The 24,992-nt window shown below is 43.5% G+C and overlaps 1 protein-coding gene across 11 annotated transcripts in view; it reads left to right on the forward strand.

The window, feature by feature from the left end:
* GSK3B (glycogen synthase kinase 3 beta) overlaps positions 1–24,992 on the forward strand; it is a 149,482-nt gene that overhangs the window by 118,276 nt on the left and 6,214 nt on the right. The window contains exon 10 of one of the 11 annotated variants that reach the window (XR_015052737.1): positions 13,947–14,058. The exons of the other annotated variants lie outside the window; for them this stretch is intronic. The gene's annotated coding sequence lies outside the window, so the exon portion shown is untranslated. The remainder of the gene's footprint in view (positions 1–13,946; positions 14,059–24,992) is intronic. 11 annotated transcript variants of the gene reach the window in all.

The following is a 24,992-nucleotide window of genomic DNA, read 5'->3' on the forward strand; positions in this document are numbered from 1 at the left end:
TTAGGGTAGTAAAGATTAAGGCATGAGCACTTAGCTATCTGTTTGATGTCCTTATCAATTGAAGGTCACCATACGTAGCTAAGTGCTGTGATGGGTGTCAGCTCCATCAGACCATGCCACAGGTGTCACCTTTGCATCCATAGGAGTGGCTCTCAGGCCCATGGCATAGGTTATAAGATACACGTGGATTATGCTGGGCCATTTCTTGATGTTTCCTGGTGGTGGTTGATGTACATTCCAAATGTCCAGAAATTTATGTCATGAAGTCAACTATGTCACAACAGACCATCATCAAACCGTGAGATTTTTTTTGCCAGGGACGGCAGACCTGATCAGCTAGTATCTGATAATGTTCCTCAGTTCACTTCGGATGAATTTAACCTTTTCATGAAACAAAGTAGAATTAAACACATTAGGTCTGCCTCTTACTATCCAGCCACAAACGAGCTGGCTGAATGTTTTGTCCAAACTTTCAAACAGCAAAGTTCGTTCGGTTCCTGATATCCTACCGGAATGCTCTTGATGCAACAACCGGAGAGAGTCCTGCAAACATATTTATCAGCAGACCACTGCGTACCAGATTGGATGCGGTTTAACCTGATATCAGAAAAAGGGCCAACGATAGACTTTTTCAACGGGTCCTTAGTGGAGGTAAAGGCAACATGTGTGAATTTCTGGTGGGACAGCCTGTTCTTGTGCGTGACTACCACCATGGCCACAAGTAGGTAACTGGTGCTGTAAGGTTGAAGCAGGTCCCTTAAATTATTATGTTGCAGTTGGACACTGTGTTTGGAAATGGCATGTGGACCAAATGTGGGACACTGGGCTTAGCTGTGAGGTACAACCTTTCCAATCAGCAGACCCTCCTGCAAGAATCGAGTTAGAGGGGTTGGGGTCTACCGAGATGACACCTGCACCAGCGGAAGCATCTCCCACTGAGACCGATGCTGCACCGGCACCAACAGGTGCTACATCTCAACCAACCAATGTAGCTGTGGGGACAAGGCGGTGTCTGCAGAGATAGCATAAGGCCCCAGAGAGATTGGATCTGTGAATTGATTCAGTTATGGGGCAGAATAACCCTCTCTTATGGCAGCTCTGTTCTACTTCAGATGTCTTGGGTCAAAACTGTACACAACATTCTAGATGAGGCTTCAATAAATTCTTCCTACCCATCTCCAGCACCTAAAATTTCTGTTTAATTCCATCTGCCAATCTTTTGCCCAATCGTTGAAAGTATCTCGACTTTCCTGAATCTGATCACCCCCCTCTCTGTTATCTACCTTACCTCCAAGATTTGTGTCATCTATAAATTTAGAAAACCGACTCCTTATCCCACGATCCAAATCGTTGATATAGATTGTATTATGAATAATTATGGTCTCAGTACCGATCGCTGAGGTACCCCACTACTTGATCCCACAATTGAAGTCAAACTAACAAGTCTATAGTTCCCCAATTCCTCTCTGGATCCTTTCATAAGTAACGGTGTTACATTTGCTACTCTCCAATCCTCTGATACCTCTCCTGACTCCAATGAGCTTTTAAAGATATCTGCTAACACAATGCTTCTGTGCTCTACCACCGACCTCAATGCTCTAGGATCTGTATTATCCAGCCCTGGAGCTTTATCATTCCTTGTTTTTTCTGGATGTTTCTTGACTTCCTCTACTCCTGCTTAGATCTCTTCTGAAAGCCTTTGCTCACCCCTGAGATAAATTCTCTCCACTATTGGAAGTTCTCCTGACTCTTCCCATGTAAATGTAGAGGCAAAAACACTCTTTAATTCGTCTACCATTTCACCCTCATCGTCCACCAATTCTCCTGTCCTATTCCTCAATTGACCCACACTCCTTTTAACCCTTTCCTTATCCCTTATCTACTTAAAAAAATGTCTTGCTGTTTTGTTTAATATCCTTGGCTATGTCCTTTTCATATTCCATTCTGGCCTGCCGAGGTATTTTCTTAACTAGTCTCTGTTTTCTCCTATATAGATGTGAGTCTGACTCTAGTCCTGTTGTTTTGGAATGAATGAATGCATGGGTGAAACTATTCCGTATGTGTGAGGAAATCCGTATTTTTGTGATGACCCATACGGAGGTTTCCGTGTTTTCATCGTCAGAAAAGCATGCCGCGATTATAGGGAATTTAGCTACTATTCCGATATGGTGATTGCTTTCTGAACCCATTTCATCCGGATGGAGTGCAACGCCAATGTATCATGACCACGATTATGTGAATTACTCCCACGGTAGTTTTAATGAGGTATTTTTCGAGAAGCTAGTCGGGTTAAAAAACAGTTTGCAAGCGCGTTACCATGTACAGATGTCCGTTGGACAGGAGAACGTCTGTCAATGTCGGTTAATACGGAAATAGCATCCATTTTTGGATTTTCTCATCGCCTTTCCCTTCTATGAACTTCACGATAAATACCGAAGTGCCATCTTTACATTGGATGAAGTAAGGACACGATTCTGCTGCATACAAATATAAAAGCTGAAAATGTATGTTTGTCACGGTGAAATTTGTGACCACATCGATAGGACTTTTGACGCGGGAGGGGACCATTTGGCCCATCATGCCTGTGCTGCTCCACCATCACATTAAATAAATCCATCAGGCTCTCGATTCAATTTCACTGAGAGGAGGAGTGGGGATGAGAAAAGTGTGGCAGGCATGAGAGTGTTATAAATGCAAATAAAATCAATATTTTTAAACTCCTTTGTTTATTATGACTTGCAAATTTCCCTTGTACACGTGGCATGGTGTGTGTTTACTGACCCCTGCTGGAGGGGGTGGTTAGAAATGTTAATTCCACCAATCTCTTTTTGGAGAACATTACCAATTTTAACCTCCCCCGGGAATTTTCCATTAAAGTTGTGCTGAAATGGTTTCTCGTGCTACGTCTGCAATGGCCGGTCACCACACAAAACATGTTCTGACCGAATAACAGTTTATTATAAGAAGGCAGAGAATGCCAAAAACGGAGAATCCCTGGACAAAAGATAGATGGACATGAAAACGAGCAGAGACGTAAATAAATAAAGTATACTCCTGATCCAATATAATGAAAACCCACTTAATACAGGAAATATAATCGAATCAAAATTGCTATGAGTGCACAACGGGGGGAGCCAGGCGAGGTCTTTTTGGCAGACATGGCATTAACGAGTCCAGTATCAGAAGTAAAGAAATGCACAGAAAACATAAGGCGGTGATGAATGCTCTGGTTTACACTAGAGGGAGGCTGATTCAGTATTCATTTCTTTTATGAGAACAATTTGTTGTACTAACTGAAAATAATCTGCCCAGCAATGGATGTTCAGGTGAAATAATAATTTCTTGCCCAAATATCACTTTCATTTGCATTGTTTTTTTTGGGTTTGTTACAATTTGGATAGGATCACCCCTAAAATGCATATTTTGACATGGATTTTTCCAATTTTTCCAGGGGACCCCCAGACTCCCCAGTGAAGAGTCCTTTTGCTCATTACTTTCCTTTTTTTTTTCTTTTAAAGTTCTACAGTTTCACCCATGTGAATGCCTTTTGCTTGTCCCAAATTAGACTACGTACCTCTGCTCGACCACACCGGTCTCTGCCTCTACGTTTTCACCTCACAGGAATGTATTTACCTCTGCAGCTTACACATTTACTCGGTGAAGGTTGCCTATTTCTCCGATACAAACCGCCCACTCATTAACCTTACCCAATATAAAGCTCCTAAATCACTTATCATATTTCTCATATTTCTCATACTTTTCATATTTCTTCTGAAATCACTTCTTCGGGTGGAGCAGGAGCTGAAGGGGAAGGTGATCAGGCATAGACTGCAGTGCCGTAAGTTTGACTTCATTTCGACAATGAGTCAATCCTTGTAAAATTCAGCACTTTCATGGAACCTCCTCATCTGACAATTTCCAAATTCGTTTTTAAATACTAGTATGTTTTACTTGGGCATCTTTCATGGGAAATCCCAAGTTTTAACATCTTCATATTTTAGAAATTGCGGCTCTCGAGGTGGAGATCGCCCGAGACCAAGACAAATTATCTCATTTTTGTGGAATTTTGCAGCAACTGCAGCTTCAAAAATGTTGGCGTTGGCTTCATAAAAAATAATTGCTGCATCAATTGACGGATTTGTAAAGATCATGATACAAAAAATATGACTCTGTCGAGGATATGTTAGGTCTTTCAGGCAAAATCATTCCAAACTTCAGTTGTGGTGTTAAAGAGGTATGAAAACTGTAGCCTCTATTAAAAATAGGTGTGTGTGTGTGTGTGTGTGTGTGTGTGTGTGTGTGTGTGTGTGTGTGTGCGTGCGTGCGTGCGTGCGTGCGTGCGTGCGCGTGTGCGTGTGCGTGCGCGCACACTGTTGAGAAGCTCATCAATTTAATTGGAGCAAAAATTTCAAGTTTGTAAACAAACATTCTGTTATTACAACAAAATTTAAATATGCATTTCAATATAAAATCGACATTATCAAAGCTTTTCGACTTGCGCTCCTCAGGATAAAACCACAAGCAGATGAAGAAGAGGCACCAAGCTCTCATTTATAAAGTTTCAATGTAATATCCTCAATATTTAGTGGTTGAGAGTAAGAAAGGATGGGATTACCTGATTGGTGGAACCATGGAGCATCATGAATAATGAGTAGGCATAAATGGAATGGAAATGAATCATCATAAATAATGAATATGCGGAGATGAGTCACCAAGCACCGGCAAAAACATAATGGTAATTCGCTGAGGGCTTTTCACCACCTGCCGGTTGCTTCCATCCAAAAAGACGTTCTGCCTGCCTCTCATATAAGTAAGATTATTTATAAATTTCAGTGCCAGTGTGACCGCACATCTTTGTGGGTGGGCCGCACATCTTTGAGATTGAAGGATCGCATTAAACAACACGTCCCTTTGGAGATCAGACGGGATCAGTCATCCAAACAGAGACAACCAACTCGTGCTTGTAAGAATGTACATCGTAAACTCTTCCCTGTGCCTCTGCAATTGGTTACCGTTTACTGAGTAACCCTCGGTGTGCAGAGCAATATCGTATCGGCTGGTTTAAATTCCTGAGTAGAGGACGCAGTTTATCTCACTTTCGTGCAATGGATGCCACATTCATCAGGTCAACCACCCTATTCTTTGTAGACAGAGATAGTTTGTCCGAACTTTATATCTATTCTGACTATGATGGTTTGACTGTGACAACTGTACCACAGTCAAAGTTGAGTCATCATGAAAACCACCCCGACACGAGCCCTCAGCTAATTAGCATGATGTTTTTGTCGGTTACTTGGTGACTCATCTCTGCCATTTCATGATTCATGATGGTTCATTTCCGTTCCATTTTCACCTACTCATTATTCATGATGCTCTAATGGTAGCACCAGTCAGGTAATCCCATCCTTTCTTTCTCTTAACCAATCAATGTTGTGGACATTACATTGTAACTTTATAAGTGAGAGTTTGCTGCTGCTTCTTCATCTGCTTGTGGTTTTATCCTGAGGAGTGCAAGTGGAAAAGCTTCGAAAATATCTATTTTATTGAAATGTATAATTATATTTGTGAAACTTTGTGTCCGTTCAATCACAAAATGCCTGTCAGCATGACTTGGAGCTTAATGTAGCGGTTCTAATGGTACCTTTTTTTTTATCCCGCCCCCTCCCGGAGGGAGGGAGCGGGATATTGTAATCGTCCGGTTTGTTACTTGACGAAATCTACGATTTTGTCAACTATGTTGGTCGGTTCAGTTTGTTTATTTGTATGTACGTCTCGCTCTACAGGTCGCATTTCGAGTCGGAATGTCATGGAACTTCACCAATGGACTTATTGGCCACCAGAATAGAACCCTATAACTTTTGGCATGTCAAGGTCAAAGGTCAAGGTCAGGAAAAATTCCTGAAAATCGCAAAAATCCGTATCTTTTAGCATGGGCCGATTTTCAAAAATTCATGTCTCCGCCAAATCTTAACGGATTCCTTTCAAATTTGAAACACGGACGTAGGAGGGGAGTATCTTTGACTGGATTAAAAATTGGTCACATCCGTTACGAATTACGGAGGTGACAGGTATTTTAATTTAACATGGAAAGTGCTATCTATGGTTTTTCATGGAAGTCATGATCACATGAATTTCATCAAGTCCTGGCCCTATGGGCCATTTATTTGTCTGTTTGTTTGTCTGTCTGTCTGTTTGCAACTTTACGGCAAAACGGCTTTAGCAAACACTATCAAATTTAATCCACAGGTGGGCAATGAACCTTAGACGACCCCATTAACTTTTGGGTCCAATTGGATCAAAGGTCAAGGTCACGAAAAGATCAAAATCATTTTTCGCTCATAACTTCATCAAAAATGATCTGATTTACTTCAAACTAAGCTCATAGTGAACCTTATTCTATTTGTCACTTATAATCCTACCCATTCCTATCGTGAAAAATGCATATTTGTGAATATTGGTGGGGTCCGAAGTTTTGGGGGTCATTGCCATCGGTCAAAATTACAAATTTTCCATTAAAACTAAAACATAGTTATGAAAATACAACTTTACGGGAAAACGGCTGGCTCAAACACTGTCAAATTGTATCCACAGGTGGGTAATGAACCTCGGACGACTCCATTAACTTTTGGGTCCAATTATGTCAAAGGTCACGAGAAGGTCAAAATCTTTTTTGCTCATAGCTTCGTCAAAAATGATCCGATTTACTTCAAACTAAGCTTATAGTGAACCTTATTATATTTGTGACTTATAATCCTCACAAAATAACAATATGCCTTAAATGGGTGGGATTTGTTGTGCCTGGCACCACTTGTTTATATATATATATATATATATATATATATATATATATATATATATATATATATTATTCTATGACAACAGTAACCCTTTAGAATATAGTGTGACAGACAGAAAAAACACACAAAATTATATACAGTAAGACTTCTCGAAACAATACAAAACCAGAAAGCATCTGAAAATGCAAAGCCTGTCGGCGTCCACTTTGTATTCGGACTTCTTCCTTATGCTAAACATGACAAAAATGGCTACAAACTGGATAGGTACTCGGTAGAGCGCATACCTCTGCCTGGATTCGGATTCGGATCTTCACCAAAATCAAATCAATTTGTCCTTGTTACACACGAAACCTGACCACCAAGTATCATCCGAATTGGTCCACATCTTTTTGAGATATCCTGCACAAACTCACACAAATAGACACGGGTGACAACATTACCTTCATCCACCCCTGGTGGGCAGAGGTAAAAATACAAAAAGATTGACAATTTAAGGCGACCTTGACCTTTTGACTGCAAGTCATGGGCTTCAGTGACCCAAGATGCAAAACCTGCTCAAATTTCAAGTCAGATAGAAATTGACAATGTGACCTTGACCTTTGACCTTGACAGTATAGGTTGCACTCAAATAGTCATGTTGGGTCACTGACACACACACACACACACACACACACACACACACACACACACACACACACACACACACACACACACACACTAAATATTGTGACGAATTCTGGCCCGCCTGGCGTGTGATCGACCGTGTACCTCTAATAGCAGCTGCGTCGCCCACCGGACGGACAATTCAGTCGTGACCCTCCTGGAACTACCGCCAGGAGCCAGTCACGGGTGGGGATTTAACCTCACCACAACCCAGTCCGCATTCCACCTGCGCGAAATAGGGTGAATCGCTAATGTCGATATACCTAAATACCGGCGCGGGTAACCTACCGAGGGGTTGCACCACGCCGCAGGTCAGCTTAGGACGCGAACCGCTTAAGCGGTTCGTTCCGTGCTACAGGGATAACCGAGCGGTGTTATCGCCGACCTCGACGGTTCAGATTCTTCTTTACTCGGGTGTTCAAAACCCACTACTCATTCCACGATGCAAGATGGCACTTTCAATGTGGTGAAAAGAGGACGCGACAAACGGGATACGTTGCACACAAGGACATTTATTATAAAGCACACGTATTCAAAAGCAAGGCAGTCATGCAATGTACAAGAAACAAATAGAAAGCGTTACCACTGAATACGAGCAATGTACAGTCACTTACACAGGTCTACTTATAGGGACACTGCGCCACAGCAGTCATACAAAAGCAACAGGAAAACCCTCCCCATCGGCAGGGTTCGGGGTTCGTAAACCTTTATGGTCGTGGGCCGTGGATGACCGAAAAGGCCTGCGAGACCGTGCTGGTTACCTGCCCTCTCAAGGTGTGACGCTCGGCGAGCCTTCTCCGGCACTCTCCTCTCGTGCGCGCCTCGACCCTGGACCACTGCTCGCCACCCTCACGACTTGGCGCCCAGAGGGAGAAGACAACCTCGACGATCCAGAGAGAGAACCCGAGTTCGACTTCCTCCGAACCGAACCTCCGACGACCACCAAGAGACGAGGAAGCGCGAACCTCCGACGACCACCAAGAGAAGAGGAAGCGCGAACCTCCGACGACCACCAAGAGAAGAGGAAGCGCGAACCTCCGACGACCACCAAGAGAAGAGGAAGCGCGAACCTCCGACGACCACCAAGAGAAGAGGAAGCGCGAACCTCCGACGACCACCAAGAGAAGAGGAAGCCAAAACGACGAGAGCGAGTCCGAGTTCGACCTCGACCACCAGAAGAGAGCGGATGACGTCGACGAAGAAGCAGAGAGCGTCGACGAAGAGGAAGCAGAGCAATCCAGCACGAAGAAGAAGAGAAAGCGAGCCCCGCGTGCGGTCCGCCTTATATAGCGCGGGGCTCCGCCCCTTCGCTTCACCCCCTTTTCAGCTCCGCCTCCCTTTGAGCTCTTTCGAAAAGCTTCTCAAAAAGGGGCGTTCACCCTCCCGACCACCTCACGCCCCGTGTCCACCAATCGCGAGCGAGCTCTTCGCCGCTTCTCGTGCCAGCGTTGGCGGCGCAAAACGGCGGGAAAACTCGCGCGTTGCTGAAGGTCTTCCATGGGGCCTTCGTTCGACGTTTTCGGACGGTCCAAAATAACGGTAGCGAAAGAAAAACGGCTATCTCAAAGAGTCGCAGCCCGGTGAACACGAAGAAACCCCTTTAAACAACAGTGGGGAACTATCTGCACATAAACTTAGCGTCATAACTGATCTCAGGACTCTTTATGGTGTATTGCGAATTTCCACAGCCGTAACAATATATAATATAAATACACGGAATTAGCACACAAACACCAACAGCCATTTTTTTGTTTGTTTGTTTTTAGCAATCACGTAATGATTGGTATTCTTGTCAGCGAAGCCACGGGTCTTATACGCTGGTCCCTTTGATTTGTCCAAACATCAACATCTTCAGTTCAACAATTACTTTCAATATTAAGGAAAGCTGACAATTTCAATGACAATGTTCTCAGATAACCAAAATCATGTTCCTAATTCTGATGGAACTGGGTAATCTCATCCTTGAATACATGAGATTTTTTTGTGAGATTAGGTGTTTTTGTTTTTTTTTTGTATGCAAAATCACAGCATGTGGAAGAGATAGAACACAAAAAGGATCAAGACACAACAGAGCAAAAGACAATACTTTGGAGAAAAGAAGCTCAAACAAGAACATGGCGTCAAAACAGGGACAGGATTTGCATGCCGGCTATCCGAGAAGCAGGCCTGAGCAAATACGAACCCAATTTTGCCAATGCAGCATGACAAAGTACGATTTAACATGGAAAGTTGGATGAAAACGTAAACAGCAACACTGATGGAAATCTAACACAGACACGACAAATCCGGTCTGGAAAACTTAGCTTTGATGAAATAGGAGCAGCTGCCAATCAAACCGACAAGTGGGCAGACCCGGAAACTGAAGATGCCAATTGTACACTGCATCTTTGGTTGTGTTGTAGAACTAGCCTTCATCTAATGGTGTTATAAATTTGGTGAACAATAATCATTAATAGATTTCACAACATGTACTGTTGCAGATGTCTTCATAAAAAAATTCACATTTTACAAGTGCTGTCATACTGTAAACTAGATAAAGATATAAACACAAAACAAAAAAGGAACTGTGACACTGTGTAAATATAACATGTATGGCGGTAGTCCTTTAGCTGTATGGAAGCTTTTCGATGGATAAATAGGGACGTTCTTGGCCAGATTTCTGAGCAGTCATGGTAGTTAAACCCACACCAACTGGTGAGTGTATTGCAACAAGGTTTCTCCCATTCTACTTCCAAGCCAATCTCATATGCAGTAACATCTACAACAGTAATGATGGGGGTATGGATGAAGTTTAATGTAATCATTTCACACCACCCACTAATAGTGAAGTACACAAACTGGCCATACACCTAGAATCATTCAAATTGTGATAAAAGCACCAAATTTGGTGGAGTTGTACTTTAGGCCATACCTTTTCATTTTAGCTTCTGAGCCCTGATGAAATATCATTTTGAAGGCTGGAAGTCCTTGGTTCACCTTGACTGTCAATACCAACTTTAGAAATAGGTTAATGATGACCAAACAATGCAAATAAACCCATGCAAACTATATATTTTTGGAAACAGCAAGGACTAGTGACAGGGAACAACTAAAATATGTTCAATTGCACCCCCACAAACAGGTCTCTCTTGGCTAAATATCAAGAAATTGACTGTGGAGTCATAAAGAGGAGGCAAAAATCGACTCCTAAGCCCAAATTGTAGCTTCGTTTTGTCGATTATAATGAAATTATGGCACAAATTTTGAAAAAGATTCCGAAGCCAGTGTTTTGGAAAAATTTGGTGTCTCAGTCACTGCAGTCTTACAATCACTCAGATCAAAAATATAAAGTTGTACATCTCATAATCCCAAATAAACTATAGATTTCCTTGAAAAATGGTTATTCAGCATTATAAATATTATGATTTGAAACCAGCTGACCTCATTGAACAGTCAAATGGTGGGAATTTAATGATAAAATAAGGATTATGAATTTCGTGATCTAAGTGACGACACCTGATGTCGATTCCTGACTAGATTACTGCCATCCAATCATTGATTCATCATGATGACAGGTCTCTGAAACAAGTTAAAAAATATATATATATTAAAAAGACAAACACGTCACTCTTCGACAAGAATTAAAACATCTTCAGAACAGGTTACAGAATGCCAATATTTAATGTGTGTGTGTGTGTGTGTGTGTGTGTGTGTGTGTGTGTGTGTGTGTGTGTGTGTGTGTGTGTGTGTGTGTGTGTAACACCCATTTTGAAGATTAGCTAAGGCCTTATTTAATTACCTTTGCATTCTGCGAAAGGTTATGTATTGGTCGCTGTGTATTTATTTATTTATGTGTGTGTGTGTGTGTGTGTGTGTGTGTGTGTGTGTGTGTGTGTGTGTGTGTGTGTGTGTGTGTGTGTGTGTGTGTGTTTGTTATTTGCATAACTCAGAAAGTATTCAACCAAATCGCTTGAAATGTGGTGGGATGATGGGTTATTATCCAAGGAACATTTGATTAGATTTTGGGAGCGATTGGGTCAAAGGTCAAGGTCAAGGTCACGGAAAGGTCATTCGTATTTTTACCATAGCACGGTCAATTTTGATCTAATTGGCATGCAACCGATACCAAAATGTTCAGAATTCATTGCCCAATCTTGTGATGGGCGACATGACACAATTACGTCATTACCCTTGTTAGCGGTTGGGGGTCAAAGGTCAGTGGAGTCACGACCTTTCAATATATGCGGTTTTGTCATAACACAGTCAAATCAAAACCGATTTGCATGCAACCAACACCAAAATGTTCACTGTTCTGTTCCCTCCACTCTCATGCCAAGAACAAAAAAGAAGCGGAGGCGAAGGTATGCGCTCTACCGAGTGCCCATTCTAGTTATATCCTTCATCAGGCGCATCCTCGGCCAAATCGCTCTCTGGGGTCTTAAGGCGATTCTTGGGTTACCTCACTGGGGTCTAAAGCTGCCATGTTTTTTGGCCTGCACAACCATGCCTTGACTTGGAACAGACCGCAACAATTTCTTCGTGATAAAGTTTCTTTTTTTCACTTTCCTCACTCATATTATCGATACAGGTACGAATTGCTGGATACATTGCAATGCTTATAAACGCCCAGAGGCCAGTGTTTGCAATGCAAATATAGCCACTGCTCATGGCTTTATTTCATTTCCGCACATGCCATAACCTGGAGAATCTCTTAAACTAAGCTGAATTATAAAATTTAAGCACCAGAATTGAAATTGGCAGCAGTTCCAACTGCTAAGAAAGTGATCATTTGTCCAATTCGGACATTTCTTTGGCAATTCCAGGTGCATCGGTTTAACGACGGCAATTGGTATTCGCTTGCCAAGCCATGCGTTCTGTTGGAGTGCTTGCTTGAGTGCTTAAGCCACTTGCCGATCACCTGACTGTCAATAGCAGTACAGTTTGTGTCCTGATCGTGATGTACATTCGGCAGTTGCTTTCCAAGGTAGAGGTACGTGTACAGCACACACGGACGTGGTACATATTTGTAGCTTTGGATCTGTAGGGACTCTCCGTGAGTGTGTGGGCATGCCATGCTTTTTACGGACGCCATGGTGGCAAAGTTCATTCCGTATCTTATGGAGGTTTTATCAGGTTTTCCTTTGTCCTTGTGACTGTTTCTAAAGCAATTGGTTATCGGGAGTGCTTTGTTAAGGTTATGTGGTTTTCTTTTTGTGGGTTTCAAAGCAAAAGGCATTTGATAACCCCTGATTTCCAAGCTGCTTGCCATATTAACGTGTTTTCTAAATTACCGAGCCAAGTTATTTTCCACCCGTCACATGCAGCTGTTTATAAATGTGAATGATTATGCATATCTCTTTGAAACATTTATGTAAATACAACTATTTTTTAATTTCTTCATTGCAATTCCCCCAAAACAAGGGTGAAAGCTACTCAAGGTTTTGGGTTGTAAACAGTACGCACTGTAGTCGGTAATCACACTGACTCCAATCTGCTGATTCACGAAAAGTTGCTGATATCTGTCAAGCAATAGTGTGTGTGTGTGTGTGTGTGTGTGTGTGTGTGTGTGTGTGTGTGTGTGTGTGTGTGTGTGTGTGTGTGTGTGTGTGTGTGTGTGTGTGTGTGTGTGTGTGTGTGTGTGTGTGTGTGTGTGTGTGTGTGTGTGTGTTTCATAAAGCATAACATATTCTCTCTGCTAACTCCCCTCCTCCAACCCCCCCTCCCTCTCTCTCATTGTCCAATCCTCGCTCTTCCCCCTTCTCACACAGTGTAGCACCCTCTCACACCACAATCTCTGTATCTGTGTCCGGATGGTGTTTGTGTGTTCATCTCTGGGTGGTGTTTGTCTCCGGACAGTTTTTGTCTCTGGACATGTCCGGGCCGTATTTATCGTATTGTCGGTATGAAATGGATTTCCGACATTATCTTGTTTCCATCTTCACTGTTATTCTATGCAGAATAATTTTGATGAGTCGGTAAGAATCACAATTAACACTCCACCACACGTCTGCCTTCCCATCCTCTCACTTCACGGTCTTCACTTCCCCCACCCCTCCTCACTCTCCCTCCCTCCTTGCTCCCACACCCCTTCTTGCTCCCCCTCCCTCCTCTCTGTTTTCCCCTCACCTCACTCTTCCCCCTCTCTCCCCCTTGTTTTGCCCCCTCCCCCCTCCCCCCCACCCCAGTACTCCTGTCAGCAAAGCGACAGGTATTATTTTTTCTCGTATTAAATATAGAATTCCATGTACACGTACCTGGCCAGGATTCAAGTGCTGAATAGCTTTCTTAACTGCGGTCATGCCATGTTTTACCATGGCCACTGAGTGAGCATTTTCATGAAAGAGTGGCATCAGTGCAACCTTTGCTGCTGGGTGGATATTAGGTGGCATTCTTTGTGCATGGTAACCACACCAGGATATCATGTTATCCTTCTCTTACTGGTCCTTGCTGAGGAGTTGCAAAACTGTGTCCAGCCACTGTTTTTCTTCCTCAATGCCTTGCTTGTAGGCTTCACCACCCAGCCTCAGACGACCTTGCACAGGAGGGACTATGGGCACTTCATTTTGTAGCGTGGAGGAACAATAGCATACTCGTCTGGCAAGTTGGCTCCTGTCTTCTGGTGAGCAGAGTCCTTAATTTGAGTCGCATCACACTTTTCCCCCCAAGGACATTCTTTAGATGCCTGGCTGGTCAAAGAAGTGGTGGTGCCATGAAATGACCACTTTGCTGTGGTATATTTTCGATTATTATCTAGGTTGTCTGGTGCTCCTGACTGGAAACAGATCGTATGGACAGACAATGCCTTCCTCCTTGTAATGCTCACAAACACTATTGGCAAAGTCTGTGAATATCTGTATCACATCCGGTTGTACGATACTGACATGCCCAGTTTGCGGTGGTTTTTTAACCAGGCTCCTCTCTCTGCTTTTCACATGCAGCTTCAAGCCATTGTACGAGGGTATATTGCAAGAGGTGTTTCTCCGTCAGCATTGTAGCGCACAGTGTTTGCATGGGATGACCTATGTTTTACACTTCTGTGGCTTAGTGGCTGAAATATTGCATATGCTGCGTTGTTTCTCCCACCTTTCATATTTGCCTGGTCCTCAATATTTGGCCCTTGCAGGATCATTTTGATCAGTGTTAGTCGGTTGCTTGGCACCGATTCCTTCTGGCATTCTGTGGAGAAGGAACCAAATAAATTCTCCTGTTTCTGCATCATATTCTTTCTGACTATGTTTGCTGCTTTGACCAGGACCATGGCATCTGAGTCGTCCCTATTGCCACAAACGTACTTCAAATCTTCCCAGATATATTTGTCAGAAGCCAACAGAACTTCCCTTCCCTGTGGAACTTCTTTCAAATTGGGGACCAATTCCAACAGTTTTACGTTGAGCCTGGTTGAGTTAGCTTTTGATGATTCTGAATTGGAACTCATCTGTTGGGAGTCTCGCATCATTCATTTGGCTAAATCAGAGTTTAAACATGGGGGCTTGGATTTCTTCTGACTGCTCTTTGATATATGCCGCCAACTCTACCAAGGCCACAGTCTCAGCAGATACTTCACTGGAAGAGGAAGAACCACTCTTCACCTTGCTGTCAGAATTACGTGCTCAGTTGTATACATCAACCAGACAATTTAAATGATACTGTGCATCTAGTGTGTGCATATCTGACGATGCTAACTTTTCCATGAGCTTGCAATCCTGGAGTTTAGTTGCACATTCTTTAACACGAGCATCAATGTTGTTTGTTCTTCATTTATGAATGAGACCTCCTGGTTGATCATAAAAGAAGCACTTTGGTTGAAGCACTTCTACCACTATTACCACCACCACTAAGCATTAATGTCCTTCACCCTTTGCTTCCTTTCCTTGCCTGGTAGTTACATGCAAGACGCAAGACCTTCAGAGAGTATTGTTACGTTGGTGGGGGAGGTTAGATATCACCATAGAGCAGATAGGAATGTACAGAGTAGCATGGTCCTTGTACGAGTAGTTAGCCTTATTGATGTATAAGTAGGGAAATGTTAGCCAAAGAATTGCCTTGTTTGTATGTGCACCATACAGGGCAGGGGGGTGGTGTGTGGTAATAATTAGTTAGGGATTATGGGAAGTAAATTGTGTGTGAAACCTCTATGTCAACCTCTACTGCGGGCGCCGGGAGACTTGGCATGAGAGCAAGGAAAGGAGTGTTTGATGCTTCCCAGGGGGCGGTGCTATGGATCGCCTTGGATGGGCAGAGCGTTGCCCTGGGAAAAGAGGGTGGAGCTAATGGGGCAGTTGGTCAGAGAGTTGGAGATGACTGGGAAGAAGCTGGGAAAGTCTGAGGAGTAGGAGGTAAAGATTGCTGAGGGGAAAGAGTCTGAGGGGTTGTGCGAGTTCAAAAGATCGAAGGAGTGTTGAGGAGGTCGTCTTGCCTGCCTGTCTTCATCTTGCACCTGTTCGTCCTGCCTACCTGCCACTGCTCATTTCGTCGTTCCTGCCTTGCCCCGTTTCATAGACCTGCCCATGTGCATTTGTCTCATCATCCTGGTATTCGTCTCCCCATCGTCTGCTCACCTCATCGTCTTGCCCATCACGCTCATCGCCTGCTCGTCCCTGCTGCCGCCAGAGCTGAGTCCCCCGTTTTTTCCCCTCTTATCTCCCCGTCTGTGACTGAGTCTGGAGTGAGGTGCCTTCATTTTTTTACATTCATTTTGTTATTCTCATTGTATAGAATTATTTATTAATTGCATCCCCTTTCGCCCTACCCGCCGCCGTCATCTAACGATTGCATCATCCCCGGTTCTTTTTATTGTTTGTGGTACGGCAAATAAACCCGTTGGTTTTACCAGAGCTAAGTTTCTCGTATCTCTCCTCACAACCCGCGCGTGCGTTGTCCGCCATTAATTTGTAATGTCTCCTCAGGAGTTGAACTGTTCGTGACATCGTAGCACTTTAACCTCCCGCAGCGACGAGCTCGATGTTGGTTGAGCCATCAATGCGACAGTATTCAGTATTCAGACCCCTTCGACTTTTTCACATTTTGTTGTGTTGGAGCCTGAATTTAAAATGGATTTTATTGAAATATTTTTTGTCATCAATCTACACAAAATATTCCATAATGACAAAGTGAAAACATGTTTTTAGAAATTTTTTACAAATATATTGAAAATCTTCTTCTTCTTTCGGCTGCTCCCGTTAAGGGTCGCCACAGCGGATCATCCGTATGATCCGCATAGTGATTTGGCACATGTTTTACGCCGGATGCCCTTCCTGACGCAACCCTGGTCGCCTCTTACGACCCAGGGATATATTGAAAATGAAGTGCAGAAATGTCAAATTTACTTAAGTGTTCAACCCCCTGAGTCAATACTGTGTAGAAGTGCCTTTGGCAGTGATTACAGCTTCGAGTCTCCTTGGTTATGTCTGTATAAGCTTTGCACATCTCAATTTGGGGATTTTCTCCCATTCTTCCTTGCACATTTGCTCAAGCTCTGTCAAGTTGTGTGGGGAACGTAGGTGAACAGCAATCTTCAAGTCTTTCCACAGATTCTCAATGAGATTCAAGTCTGGGCTTTGGCTGCGCCACTCAAGGACTTTCACGTTCTTGTTCTGAAGCCATTCCAATATTACTTTGGTTGAATGCTTGGTATCATTGTCCTGTTGGAATGTAAATCTTCGCCGCAGTCTGAGGTCTTTTGCATTCTGAAGCAGGTTCTCCTCAAAGATTTGCCTGTATTTGGCTTCAATCATTGTTCCCTCTATCCTTACAAGTCTCCTAGTTCCTGATACTGAAAAGCATCCCCATAGCATGATGCTGCCACCACGATGCTTCAAGGTAGGGATGGTGTTAGATGAGTGATGAACTGTGTTCTGTTTCTACCAGACGTAGCGCTTTGTCTTCAGGCCAAAGAGTTCTTTTTTCATCTCATTAGACCACAGAACCTTTTTCCTCATGCTCTCTGTGCCTTTTTGCAAACTCGAGGTGTGCTGTCATGTGCCTCTTTCTCAGAAGTGGCTTCTGTCTGGCCACTCTCCCATAAAGCCGAGATTTGAGAAGTGCTGCAAAGACTGTTGTCCTTCCCGCAGGTTCTCCCTTCTCAGCCAAGGAACTCTGTAGTTCTGTCAGTGGTCATTTGGTTCTTGGTCACCTCCCTGACCAAGGTCGTTCTTGCCCAGTGGCTCAGTTTGGTCGGACAGCCAGTTCTAGGACGAGTCTGAGTTCTTCCATATTCTTTTCATTTCCTAATGACGGAGCTCACTGTGCTCATGGAAACTCTCAACACTCTAGAAATTGTTTTATACCCTTCCCCAGATATATGCCTCCTCACAATTCTATCTCAGAGTTCTACAGACAATTCCTTGGACTTCATTGTAGAGATTCTGCTCTAACATGCACTGTCAACTGTGGGACCTTATACAGAAAGGTGTGTTTCTTTCTCAATTATGTCCAGTCAATTGAATTGGCCACAGGTGGACTCCAATCAAGTTGTCGCAATATCTCAAGGATGATGAAAGGAAATTGGATACACCTGAGCTCAACTTGGAGTGACATAGTCTTGGCCGGCCGTCTATTTGCTATCTCCGGGGTCTAAAAATTAGTCCCGTAGGCATTTCTTGTTAAAAGTGATTCTGCATGTCCGAAAGTAAGATAATAAGGTGAGGCTTCAGAATATGCCCCATACCATCTCGAACTTTGACCTTTGAGGTCAAAGGTCAAGGTCAAATGCCAAATTCCTCATTTTTTGGTTTTAGTGAATTTCGTTTCAGCATTGCCACATCTATATGCCTGTGTATGAATTATTCGCCTAGGCTACTGTCCTTTAGTCTCAGCAATAAATTTAGACTAGAGATTTACTTGAAAACATGAAAGGCCGCAATTGTAAAATGGCCATTTTCTCGAATTTCTGAAGATGGACGCATGTAATCTTCTCACGTGAGTTCTCGACTCGAAAGATGAACTCATGTGAGATCAAAACGTTGTATAAGAGAGTTGGCACATAAGAGAATGTTTGAAATACAATTTGCTCACCCATATAGCTGTAGTTAGTGGTAGTCATTATTGCAGTTGACAGCGTCACACCCGCATGCTGGGATACAGTTCTGGCGAGACTTGCTGCACTTACATGCACTCGTTCGACACTTGCTTTTACACGCACAAGTGACTAGTTCAGTACAAGAAGCTGGAATAGCAGGGAGTCGCATCCACACCATCTCAAGTCCAGAGTCTGTTAGCTTCCAGCCACCCGTCTCTTCTGGAGCTTCAACCGCTATCCGAGGTTTATCAGCCTGGTACCAGATTTTCGCCTGATGATTTGACCTGATATGATGGACCTTGAATGCGTCGAAAGTTGGCGGTAGCTTTTCGAAATCCTGGAGACCTTTTTTGAACATCTGGGATTTGGCAGAGAGCAGATCGTCAGCGTTGTCCACTCCATACAAATGGCACAGGAACATTTCAGCCTTGTCAGTGGATCCATCACGCCCAATATTCGCCAGTAGCTCCAGCTGTTCCACGTACACTTTCCAGCAGCTCCGTTTCCCGTATCCGTAGAACGAAGACGTCACATCACATCCAGTAAAGGCATGAAATCCGAGCAGATTGTTCCTGACAGGACACGATAGCTTTTGTACAATTGGTGTAATTTGGTGGTAGACACGTTTTTTGCTAGTCCCACTTTTCATCCACAGATCAACGTTTGCATCACCGAAGAAATGGATGAGGAGTAATAATATATCTGTATCCTTGCTCTCCACGACCACTCTCTTGTATTTCTCCCTGACGGTATGTGATGCATGTGTGACCATGCGCGTATCGGCCTCTTCATGGTTCGCGGCCAAATCAGTAATTTGGCCACGTGTAGTTGACTTCGCCATCTTCGGTTCAGCGAAACCTCCCCCTACAATCAGCTCGCAAGACTGTGGGTAATTCCGATCGGTCAAAATGAGGTACTCAGCGACGAATTTAGCGAGGTCAGCTTTGTTCTGGTCCAGGGCTATGAATCTGTCCCATACCTCTAGCAGTGGTACGTCTCCTCGATCAATGATTTTTCAGATTGGTCACTTCTTCTGCCCACGCTTTGATCTAGTTGCCGATTTTATTGACCCTGTTCCGATGTACCGATCGAAGACGATGTCGATGTGAGTGAATGACTGGTGAAATAGCTTTACAATCCTCTCGTGATATGTACGGCCAAGGTCAGCAAACGTGCGACAATGAGACGGCTTCCCCATCACTTGGATCATGGCGTGACCATCGATAATGAGAGCTGACCTCTCCTGCAGGGATGGAATATTCGCTGGTGTTTCGATATCCACGTCGTTTGTCAGGATATGAAGCATATCAGCCTTGTTTGTCTGATTCATCTGTCAGTTTCTCTTGACTAGCGACGATGGAAGCGACAAAAGTTCGTGCTGAAGAATCTGGACATATCGACACATCGTCCAGCTCTGGTTGCATTGAACAACCTCTGTATGAGTTTTGCGTCTGCCTTGATGAATTTCTTCTCTGCTGTTGAGGTCAGAGCTGTGCTTTTGTAGAGATGAGCAAAGGATTTGGAATTGATCCTCGACAGCATATCGAAGAAACCCGTCTCTCGAGTTACCAGCCTCTCATCCACAAAACTTTGTAACCTTCGAAGACCTCGCTCATCGGCTGACAACAGGGAAGTTTGTATTCCCATCGTGGCGAGATATTTTGTTGTCAAAGATACAAGTGTAGGTACCTGCGATTCCTCCACCAGGTCTGGTGATTGTGCCGGTGGAAGTGTATCCGCTACTTGGAAAATACGGAATCGCTCAAACTGGTCCATCAGATTTTGAACATTGCCTTCATCATGCCTTAGACGTCCAGGCATAGCCTCCTTTCTCGTAGATATCGCCTCCTCTACGATCTCGTCATCTATCAGTTTTAGGAGCCGTTTGGTATCTCGGGCAATTTCGGAGCGCTCACACCACGTCAAGCAGAATCGATCCATTGCAGTATCATTCCTGGTGATTCCGATTATGCCATTCGATATCCTACACATGCGGTTGATCCATTCTGTAGCTTGATCGACTGGCACAGAGCTGAACGGACGTTTGCTGCGTTGTACCACAAAGTTCCCAGCAAGAAATGCACTGTATACATCAGGCGCTGTATTCTCCAACATTTTCATGTCGGAGAGATACACCGGTCCCCATCTCGCATAATTTGTGTGGTCATACGCACATAGCTACGGTAACATCTGTGCGAACGATTTTAGGTGCGCCTGCCAATCTCCCTCTCTATTCGCACGGATGAATTCCAAAACTGGGCTGACCATTTTGATGTAATTCGTCCAGAATTCAAAATTGGGATGAGTTGCGCGGCATCGGTCAAATTCGTCCAATTTCGTCAATACATCTGATCTTTCGATGGTTTGTCTCAAAGCACAGATGGCATGGCTCAGTGCATCGGATTTGCAGAGACGACCATCTGCACTGCGACATTTGTTCCTAACTTCCTCAGCGCATGTCTTGATAGCCTCGATCGAAGCGATTGTTGCGATATCATGACTTTGCTTGAGCCACCCAATGAATTTGGTCCATCGGATGCGACACAATGCTTCATCCGTACAAATATGTCCATATACTTCTCGGTGGTATGCTTTTCCACCAAGTACGCTTGGTATCGTATTAGGAGCGAATAATCCCGCCTCGATCCAGATATCCTCCAGCCCTGCACTCTCATAATGCTGTCTAATAGCTTTGAGGTAATTGAAGAGAATGTGGAGGTGACCAAGGAGGCATATAACATTGCTGTATTTGGCGGGATCGTTCCATACGAGTTCTTTCATCCGACTGTAGAGAGGTTGGTCAGCAAAAATGACCGTGTGTCTGTCCCACCTTTTCACTGATATTCATGAACTTGGTCATCACAGTTGTCATTGTGTCATCATGGTCTGCCGGTGCCTTCAGAATTGGGAGCATACCTACATTGGTGACAGGTGGGGTCCCGTTCGTCGCCAGACTGTTAAATGTCGCCCATGGTGGCACAGATTGTGACTCACCACCATGTAATATTCTTGATAATGTCCATGCCAAGTCGTTGGACTTGCTGTTATTTGCATTGCCAGACTCTTGGAACCATGACGCTACGTTGATGGCGGCACCATCAGGAAAAGTGGGGGACGGACAAATACCAGAACGAGGTTTCGCGTATTCTAATATGTGCATTTTGCCGATTCGTTCCTGGCTGAGAGCTTTAATACGACCGATATGCCGAGGTTCATCTCTGTGATAAACAGTTCCGTCATCTCGCTGCCACACTGCCATCTGTGTATAATGTGTAGTGTTGTTGCCATCAATTGTTTCCTCAAGTACGTCAATATTATCACATGAACTGAGGAGCAGCCCTGAGGTCTCGAATGGGCGGATTACCTCGGGGATAATGACTCCGTTGTTTGTGTCGGCCCTGTCGAGAATATCATTTGCGATGGACGTGTCAATGCGCCGGATTGTGTCGATGCTGATACAGTGACCACTTGCATGCAATAGATCCACCAAGGCCTCGGATCACATCATTTGAAATACTGTCATCCCTAATCCAATGTGTTTGGGTGTCAGCTTGCGCCCCTGGGAAAGGCGAAAGATGATGTCCTGTGCGATATCACAGACTAAGCGGTCGAACTCTGCACATGTATCAGCAGCTTCAGTATTATCCTCGATCGCATCGGTGAAAAGGACTCCGAGAAATATGTGCAACGATTGGGGGATGATCTCATTCACATGGTCTTGGTCGATTCCTCGCCATCCTAATTCGTGACCAGGGCGGCTATTGAGATCGTTGCGCAATTGGAGAGCAGAATGTACTATTTCCTGCAGTGGATTGCTGGCCATCATCGAAAAGTCATTACCATCATCAGAATATTCCGAGTCTTCATGCCTGTGCATTCCTGACAGAGATGTTGAAATGACACATTCATTCCTTTGACTGGGATACAAGAGCAACGAGGCTGTACGATTGAGGAGTCTAATGAAGCCAGCTCTACTCCCGAGTCTCTTAGATACCGCGTCATTGAAGGTTTTTCTTCGTGACAAATAGCTCCGAGGTATTTCCTGTCCTCTCGCTTCACATAAATCCTGAAATCGCTTCTATACCTCCCCCATATCGTATACATATCCATGTGAAAGCCCGTCATTCAGAATGTTACATAGGGTCGTCAGCTCCTTATCTTCACCTTTGTCCAACATCCAGTCTTTGTTTCTCTGCTTCTCTCTCAAATTTGATCAAGCATGAGAGATGATATTTGCCTTCAGCAGCAATCAGATCTACTGTGCCTGCCAGACGAATCTGCAGCGCCGTGTCTACGTTAGAAAGTTCCAGTATCTTACGGGATAAATGCATTGTCCGGATATCATGCAATTCAGTTTGACTCTTGCAAACTTTCTTACCCGGTTTTCCCTTCCTTTCGTCTTGGCAAAATATACATTTTGCCCAGTCTACTTTTTCATGTTTTCCACGCGATGACCGTGCCTCCAAATCCATGCTGTCCCTGCCACCGCCAGTTGCAGCTCCTTCGCACAGTGGTTTCGATCTGAGACTCTTCAGTCGACTTCAGCCGTGAAATCACAGTAACATGAGCTGTGCCACATCAACGGCGATTCCCATATTGAAATATCGTTCAGCCTCTTCAATCTATCAGATTCCTCTCCGAGGCGATTGCGTTCAGTGAGGACCGTGATCACCTTATTCTTACCGTCGTCCGATGCTTGGCGTGTTACTTCCTTGCACTTTTTTGATTTCAAACAGAACAGACATGTGGACACGAGTTCTGGCTCTTTTTTGCGTTTTTGCGAACCTATCATTCCTATAGCTTTCATTTCATCCATTGCCTCGAATTTAACAATGCAATTGTCATAGATTTCACACAAAATGAAAGCAAAACAACGCAAAAGACATGTTGAAAGCTCAACTGTTCAGTGCCATGTTGCACACACACACACACACACACACACTGGCTACTTCCTCCACAAGAGCGATTAGTGGACTGAGTGGAGCACTGTGGGCATGGCCATGGCGCGCGAGGGACGCTTCTATTTCGTGATTTTTTTTTTGAGAAAATCGATTTGGTTGCGCTTGGTATGGGGCAAATTCTCAACAACAGATATTTTCTACCTTTTGGCACCCCATACCAGTTTTTAACATGAAATGCCTGCGGGGTGTCACGATAGGTTAGGTTGGCCGGCCGTCTAAAGGGGTTGAATACTTATTCACGCAAGACATTTCATCTTTTCATTTTTATTTAATTTGTAAAAAATTCTCAGAACATGTTTTCACTTTGACATTAATGGGGTATTTTGTGAAGATTGGTGCCAAAAAATTTAAATTCAATCCATTTTAAATTCAGGCTGGAACACAACAAAATGTGACAAAAATCGATGGGTGTGAATACCCTCTGAAGGCACCGTAACTGAAAAGAAATTGCAAATCAGTTTAATAATGGATAGGTTAATAATGCTAATAAATTACATTTCTACATCAGAATTAATGGTCACTTCTGACCCAGAATTTAACACCATATTTCTAAAATATAAAACAAATAATTCCATGCACAGCAGATACCTTCATAGTTAATTCATAAGGAAGTACAATGTACATTCACACATGAATTTACTGAAAACATCACAATCTTGTTTTTGATGCAAATATATTTATGATTTTAAAATATAACCCTCAACTTTCAGCACATGAACATCAGCCGCAAAGCGCCCTTTTCAAAATGAAAGGGTTCCATCCGATTGAAAGATGATGCTATGTTTAAAATATACAATCCAGAGTGATGCAACATGGCTGCATGCAGTACAGAATGTTCCTAAAAATAATAAAGCTTACACATAAACTTGTGTGCTTTAGGTAAAATCAATACATTTTGGGGAGGTTTAACATTCCAGGGTTCATCATCATTTTTCAACAGGGCTCTGCATCAAAAATGAGAAGGTATGACCTAAACTATACCTCCACCAAATTTGGTGCTTTTATCACAACATGAATGATTTTAGCTGATGTACTCTACTATCCCAGGCCTATTATACCACCAGGCCTATATACCATATGTCCTATTATGTGATCACAAAATATGATACAGCAAAAATTGAGCTTCAAGTTTTGGATTTATTCCAGCAAAGTCATTCAACAGTTCCAAAATGGTCTGAAAATGTTTCTTCTCCAGTTTATATTTCCTTTCTTCATCCAATTCGGGTGAACTTCTCATGAATGGCAGTAAGTAGGCCAAAGGTCCACCCTGGTCACACACGGCAGCCACATTTGGCGCTGGTTGATAAATCTATTTGAGGTGTGGGAGTGGCGGAACATTCTGTGCTAGAGCAGGGCTCTTATCAGTAGGTGCACACCTTCCAGTTTCAGCATCTGCTAATATTATTTTGATGACAAGTAAGATGATAAGCAAGAGGTTTGGGTCACAGAAGTCCAAAAAGTGGAGATCAAGTTGGCAAGATTGATAGGTATGAAAAACAGCAGGAATGTGGAGTTGGACATTTATTCATTTGGTGTAACAGTGTTGTGATTTGGTGATACAGAAGACATTAGGGA

The sequence above is a fragment of the Eptatretus burgeri genome, chromosome 2 (genome assembly GCF_056783735.1).
Source record: "Eptatretus burgeri isolate ZD-2024b chromosome 2, Ebu_testis_v1, whole genome shotgun sequence".
Classification (NCBI taxonomy): Eukaryota; Metazoa; Chordata; class Myxini; order Myxiniformes; family Myxinidae; genus Eptatretus; species Eptatretus burgeri.